This window comes from Oncorhynchus keta, chromosome 35, assembly GCF_023373465.1.
Source record: "Oncorhynchus keta strain PuntledgeMale-10-30-2019 chromosome 35, Oket_V2, whole genome shotgun sequence".
In the NCBI taxonomy this organism is placed as follows: Eukaryota; Metazoa; Chordata; class Actinopteri; order Salmoniformes; family Salmonidae; genus Oncorhynchus; species Oncorhynchus keta.
Window position 1 is genome coordinate 10,121,567 of NC_068455.1, and position 7,441 is coordinate 10,129,007.

The following is a 7,441-nucleotide window of genomic DNA, read 5'->3' on the forward strand; positions in this document are numbered from 1 at the left end:
CAGGGATACTGACCCATTTTGACTCCAAACATTCCCAAAGTTGTGTCGACTTGTCAGGATGTCCTTTCAGTGGTGGGACATTCCTGATACACACAGGAAACTGCTGAGAGGGAAAATCAAGCAGCGTTGAAGTTTTTGACACAAAAACATGGTGCGCCTGGCACCTCCTACCATAACCCTGTTCAAGGGCAATTAAATAGGGTTGTCTTGCCCGTTCACCTTCTGAATGGCACACATACACAATACATGTCTCAATTGTCTCAATGCTCAAACATCCTTCTTTAAACCTGTCTTCGTCCCTTCATCTACACTGATTGAAGTGGATTTAATAAGTGACGTGGATTTAATAAGTGACATCAATAAAGGATCATATCTTTCACCTGGATTCACCTGGTCAGTCTATGTCATGGAAAGAGATCTTTGTATTTTGTTCACTCAGTATATATTAATGGAGATAAGCTTACACATCCCAGTTTGTAAACCATATTTTCATTTTCAGTATGAAGTGAGTTATTAGCAACTTTTCCACATTCCACAGATGTTTGGGAAGTGGCATGTCTATCCCGTCTTGGAGGGTATACTGAAACACTGTGCAACACACACGTGTGCAAATATTACCTACCGACGTTCTAACCCATTGTGTTACATCTAAAGTGTGGAAGTAGACAAACCCAGTCTCTACCAAACACAAACACACACATGCCACAGCATGTTCAGTGAGTGAGAAGTAATGCCTTCACTGCTGTGTCTCCCAGTCTATGGCTTTAAATGGTGCGCCGTGGTGGTGCTGAGGAGAGGAGAGACCAGGAGAGGGCGGGCTGTGTGTGAACATCCCGTGACCGGCAGCCAATCTCACCGAGCTAGCGAGCCGCTCTTGTGATGCACTGTGGCGGAGACCGACAGGAGAGGAACGGAGGAACGAACATCCAGGTATAGCCCCAGTTTAACGGCTATTACAGTGTCTGAAGTCTCGCTCTCATAGGCCTGGTTTTTGTTCAGTCTACTCTGCATTTTACCGAACCCGGATTTAAACGTTATCGGAGTTTACTGTCGGATTGTTATGCTTTGGATATTATCTCATAACTAAGGTCAGTGGTGCTCTCTATTCGAATGCCAAAGGGCTCTTGTCATTACTAACGAAGCATTCCAAATAGTTCTAATCGTTCGTTAGGAACGAATAGACTAATATTTGGGTTGGAATGGGGATGTGTGGTGAACATTTTCAACATGCTTGTAGTTTCGACTGTTGACAGTCTACTGAAAGTTGGACGTTGAGAAAGTCGGCATGTTGTCAAATCTACCGATTCAAAAGTAGGTAATGCAATAGGCTATATTATCAATCGACCGGAAACACAAGACTATGAATGACATCGACGCTAAAGCGAATAAGGTCGCTGCAGGGTGGCTTATGGGTATGAAGTGGGGAATTCCGGTCATATCGGCTTGCTCCCCATTCCGCGTTCAAGAAGTCCAGTGTGACAAGCATGGACAAGCCACCAGGACGGATCGAATTATGATCACATCGCTCAGCTCGTGGCCACTGGCACTTTCCGGTCCCATATGCAATATTAATAATCTGAAAAATGTATCTTTATCAAAAACAGAGCGCTAGGGCATTATAAAGGGTATAAGCGACGCTAAATTAACGTTTGCTTTCTACAACTCTCGTTCTCACCTTCAAAGTAGTGTTGAAAAATGTATACGCGTGTCAGTGTCTTACGGGTGTCAGTGTTTTACAACTGTCAGCGTGCACCGGGTAATGGACATGCCCTTCTACGTTCCAATGATAGCCCTTCGCTGCAGACACCTTGTTGGAGACCAGACATTTGGTATTCACACTTTTCCATCTAAAATCGTATTCCTTTCATGCACATTTTAACGAAATAGACTAATTTAGAAAATATCTACGAGAAGAACGCGTTGTCTCCATATCGACATTTTTTTTTACAGACATAGTTGTTCATTTGTAGCTATTACATATGATATAAAACATCACATACAACCTGAAACAATGATATAAATACGTTAGAGTAAAATATTTATTGTCACGTGAGTCTGTAGTTGGAGTGTAAAAATAACGCAGGAAAATGATTTTTTGGCGTGGTTGAATTCTTTCGGTATGAATTCCAAAATCAGCTGGTGAGCTCTGCAGAGCATTGAGGGATGGTGTTTTTGGAGTGCTGGTGAGCTGGTGAGCTCCAGTACGTTTCGTATGACATTTATGAGCATGCTGGTGTTTTTTTTGTCAGGTGGATTTTGATATAATCAATGTCTAACAGTTTTTATATATACATATATTTTTTTTAAAGACTAAACTAATTATCACTAGTCATATAAGACCCATGGGTCTACTCTCTGCATGTTTTATGTTACGTCATGCATTTACTTATTATTATTATTATTATTATTATTATTTTTACATCGTTTCGTGTTTTAAATCATAAATAGGAAGATATGTGGCCCAATGTGTAAAAAGGTTTCGATAAATGTCCGTAATAATAATAATAATAATGTAAGATATCAAAAAATTTTGGTTAAAATTGTCACATTTTAAACCTAACGTTTTTTTTCCAATAAAGGTTTGCTCAGCACCTTCACCAGACATGGTAAAATAAAACACTGAAATTTGACAGCAAAAGGGGCGACGTGTGTAGTTTATCATTGTGCCACACATTCAATGTGTCGGATTTACAGTGTTAATAGGCTTAGTGAATACATCAGAATGCAGGGAAACTCCTAATCAGGTTTTTTCAACGTACAGACATATGACTTAGAAATAGACGTGACCCCTATGAAACGTCTCTCTCTCACACGGCAAGGCCTAAAAGCTAGCAGCTATGCTCTCCATTAGAATAATCCTTTGAAATACAAATAACTGATTCTAGCTATAATTTATAATTATAATTATAATAATTTATTTGGTACATTTTCAAATCATGATTCATAATTTGAAAAATATAGATATATATTTCATCCAGCTGTTTCTTTTTTCTCTCACAAAATACATCATATTTTGTTTGAAACGGTAATGTTTTTCATGGATATTATTCCACTAATATTAGGCCTAAATGCCTGCAAAAATAAAATATTATAGCCCAATATACAACGAAAACGTTTTGTTATTCAATCATTTCAAGAAAATAAATAGACCCTATTCGAGTAGAAAATGTCAATGAAATGTCTGAGTGGTTTTTGCGGTCGTGTAAACCATACTGATTCTCTGCCCTGGTTATCTGTGGTGGTGGGAGTTAGCGGTAGTGGCTGCAGGGCGCACGGCTGGGGTTGGTGCGAGGAACAATTTGGCTGTCCTGCTTTCTGGGCTCTAGTTGGCAAACGATTAAGTCCTCTGACAAATCAACCGAACACGGCCAAAGGGATCTCAATGTAACGTTAATCCGTACGGGCGGGGAGAGGGAACACAATATTTCTCACATAATACTCCTCGCAATATTACTGAGGATGCTCTTTAAAAAAAATATATGTCATTTCTATATGGATAAAAAAAAAACACAATTGTTTTGATGTTCTTTTTCTTTTCGGATGATTATAAAATACTTTCGGTAGATACAAAAAAACTGTTAGCCTATTATATTGTTTTTGTTGAGGACGTCACAATCACACGCATTTTTAATGCAGATCAAAGCAACAACAACTATAAAAAAACATGTAAAGGCGTGATTAAACATACAGGGGGGTAATTATCTCTGTTTTTATCAATTCAGTCATGCCTTTCTGGATCCAACGAGATCCACTAAATAGTTCACAGTAATTGTATGTTTCTGAGAAAGGTGCTGCAATTTACTCTGACTGACCCCGTATAGGCCCGTGTGGTGAGAATGTGTTTGTGTGTGTGTGTACGCGAGCGTGCGTGCGTGCGTGCGTATTGATGCGTGTGCGTGTGTGTGTAAAAACTGTGCACACACACCCACAAGGACAGAATACACATGGGTGTCAAATGACAGAATCAAAATTCAGGGTGAAAGAGATGAACCTATAATAAATATAAAGCATCAGTAATAAAAAAAAACACATACACCTACATATCAAACAAACATAATAATAATAACACAATATCCATTTATAATAATTACATTTTTTAGATCTACTGTTGTGAAATGAAAGATATGTGTATTATACACTAGGGGGTACAAAACATCAACATCCACTTCAATCAGTGTAGATGAAGGGGAGGAGACAGGGTTAAAAAATCATTTGAAACCCTCGAGACAATTGAGACGTGGATTGTGTATGCGTGCCATTCAGAGAGTGAATGGTCACAGACAACATATTGAAGTGCCTTTGAACAGGGTTATGGTAGTAGGTGCCAGGCACGCTGGGTTTTTTGTATGTCAAGAACTGCAACGCTCCTGGGTTTTTCAAGTTCAACAGTTTCCAGTGTGTATCAGGAATTGTCCACAACCCAAAGGACATCCAGCCAACTTGACACAACTGTGGGAAGCATTGGAGTCAACATAAACACCTCGTAGAGTCCATGGCCTGAAGGAATTTAACCTATTCTGATGGCAAAAAGAGGTGGGGTGCAACTCAGTATTAGGAAGGTGTTCTAAATGTTTTGTAGGGTGTATACTGAGTCTATCCCCAGACGTTGCTACGGAGTATACTGGGTCTATCCCCAGACGTTGCTACGGTATACTGAGTCTATCCCCACTGGGTCTATCCCCAGACGTTGCTACGGAGTATACTGGGTCTATCCCCAGACGTTGCTACGGAGTATACTGAGTCTATCCCCAGTCTACGTTGCTACGGAGGAGTCTATCCCCAGACGTTGCTGGGTCTATCCCCAGACGTTGCTACGGAGTATACTGGGTCTATCCCCAGACGTTGCTACGGAGTATACTGGGTCTATCCCCAGACGTTGCTACGGAGTATACTGGGTCTATCCCCAGACGTTGCTACGGAGTATACTGGGTCTATCCCCAGACGTTGCTACGGAGTATACTGGGTCTATCCCCAGACGTTGCTACGGAGTATACTGAGTCTATCCCCAGACGTTGCTACGGAGTATACTGGGTCTATCCCCAGACGTTGCTACGGAGTATACTGGGTCTATCCCCAGACGTTGCTACGGAGTATACTGGGTCTATCCCCAGACGTTGCTACGGAGTATACTGGGTCTATCCCCAGACGTTGCTACGGAGTATACTGAGTCTATCCCCAGACGTTGCTACGGAGTATACTGGGTCTATCCCCAGACGTTGCTACGGAGTATACTGGGTCTATCCCCAGACGTTGCTACGGTGGGATGTAATTCAAGAGCAGGGTTATGAAATGATTAGATATATTAGCAGCATTATTTTTATGACTGTGTATTTCCGTAGACAGGCATTAGTTGTAACAGTATGTTTGTGTAGCAGATATGGCTTATTGCTGGTAACTGTGTGTGTGTACTGTGTGTCTATTTTGTGTGTCTGAGTGTGTGTGTGTGTGTGTGTGTGTGTGTGTGTTGTGTGTGTGTGTCTTTGTGTGTGTGGGATGTAATTTGAAATGATTAGATATATTAGCAGCATTATTTTTATGACTGTGACAGGCATTAGTTGTCTTTGTAGCAGATATGGCTTATTGCTGGTAACTGTGTGTGTGTGTCTTTGTGTGTGTGTGTGTGTGTGTGTGTGTGTGTGTGTGTGTGTGTGTGTGTGTGTGTGTGTAGGAGTGCAGTGATGTAAAGTCAGAAAATAAAGGGCTTGTCTGGGATGCAGGCCTTGGTTGACCACATAGTGATGGTAACAGGCTGTGTGCCTGCGTGGCTGTGTGCCTGTGTGGCTGTGTGCCTGTGTGGCTGTGTGCCTGCGTGGCTGTGTGCCTGCGTGGCTGTGTGCCTGCGTGGCTGTGTGCCTGTGTGGCTGTGTGCCTGCGTGGCTGTGTGCCTGTGTGGCTGTGTGGCTGTGTGGCTGTGTGCCTGTGTGGCTGTGTGCCTGTGTGGCTGTGTGGCTGTGTGGCTGTTTGGCTGTGTGGCTCTGTGGCTGTGTGGCTGTTTGGCTGTGTGCCTGTGTGGCTGTGTGCCTGTGGCTGTGTGCCTGTGGCTTGTGCCTGTGTGGCTGTGTGCCTGTGTGGCTGTGTGCCTGTGTGGCTGTGTGCCTGTGTGGCTGTGTGCCTGTGTGGCTGTGTGCCTGTTTGGCTGTGTGCCTGTGTGGCTGTGTGCCTGTGTGGCTGTGTGCCTGTTTGGCTGTGTGCCTGTGTGGCTGTGTGCCTGTGTGGCTGTGTGCCTGTGTGGCTGTGTGGCTGTGGCTGTGTGGCTGTGTGGCTGTGTGCCTGTGTGGCTGTGTGGCTGTGCTGTGTGGCTGTGTGGCTGTGTGGCTGTGTGCCTGTGTGGCTGTGTGGCTCTGTGGCTGTGTGGCTGTTTGGCTGTGTGGCTGTGTGGCTCTGTGGCTGTGTGCCTGTGGCTGTGTGCCTGTGTGGCTGTGTGCCTGTTTGGCTGTGTGGCTGTGTGGCTGTGTGGCTGTGTGCCTGTTTGGCTGTGTGCCTGTTTGGCTGTGTGGCTGTGTGGCTGTGGCTGTGTGCCTGTGTGGCTGTGTGCCTGTGTGGCTGTGTGCCTGTTTGGCTGTGTGCCTGTGTGGCTGTGTGCCTGTGTGGCTGTGTGCCTGTGGCTGTGTGCCTGTTTGTGCCTGTGTGGCTCTGTGGCTGTGTGGCTGTGGCTGTGTGCCTGTGTGGCTGTGTGCCTGTGGCTGTGTGCCTGTTTGGCTGTGTGCCTGTGTGGCTGTGTGGCTGTTTGGCTGTGTGCCTGTGTGGCTCTGTGGCTGTGTGGCTGTGGCTGTGTGCCTGTGTGGCTGTGTGCCTGTGGCTGTTTGGCTGTGGCTCTGCTGTGTGGCTTGGCTGTGTGGTGTGGCTCTGTGGCTGTGTGCCTCTGTGTGGCTGTGTGCCTGTGTGGCTGTTTGGCTGCCTGTGGCTGTGTGCCTGTGGCTGTGTGCCTGTGTGGCTGTGTGCCTGTGTGGCTGTGTGCCTGCGTGGCTGTGTGGCTGTTTGGCTCTGTGGCTGTGTGGCTGTTTGAGTGCTCTGTGGCTGTGTGGCTGTTTGGCTCTGTGGCTGTGTGGGCTGTGGCTGTGTGGCTGGCTGTTTGGCTGTGTGGCTCTGTGGCTGTGTGGCTGTTTGGCTGTGTGGCTGTTTGGCTGTTTGGCTCTGTGGCTGTGTGGCTGTTTGGCTGTGTGGCTGTGTGGCTGTTTGGCTGTGTGGCTGTTTGGCTCTGTGGCTGTGTGGCTGTTTGGCTCTGTGGCTGTGTGGCTGTTTGGCTCTTGGCTCTGTGGCTGTTTGGCTGTTTGGCTGTGGCTGTGTGGCTGTTTGGCTCTGTGGCTGTGTGGCTGTTTGGCTCTGTGGCTGTGTGGCTGTTTGGCTGTGTGGCTGTGTGGCTGTTTGGCTGTGTGGCTGTTTGGCTCTGTGGCTGTGTGGCTGTTTGGCTGTGTGGCTGTTTGGCTGTGTGGCTGTTTGG

At 45.5% G+C, this 7,441-nt stretch overlaps 1 protein-coding gene across 3 annotated transcripts in view; it reads left to right on the forward strand.

The window, feature by feature from the left end:
- The first annotated feature begins 880 nt into the window (after window positions 1-880).
- LOC118368043 (neurexin-3a-like) overlaps window positions 881-7,441 on the forward strand; it is a 727,496-nt gene continuing 720,935 nt past the window's right edge. For all 3 annotated transcript variants that reach the window (XM_052496442.1, XM_052496443.1, XM_052496444.1), the window contains exon 1: window positions 881-1,088. The gene's annotated coding sequence lies outside the window, so the exon portion shown is untranslated. The remainder of the gene's footprint in view (window positions 1,089-7,441) is intronic.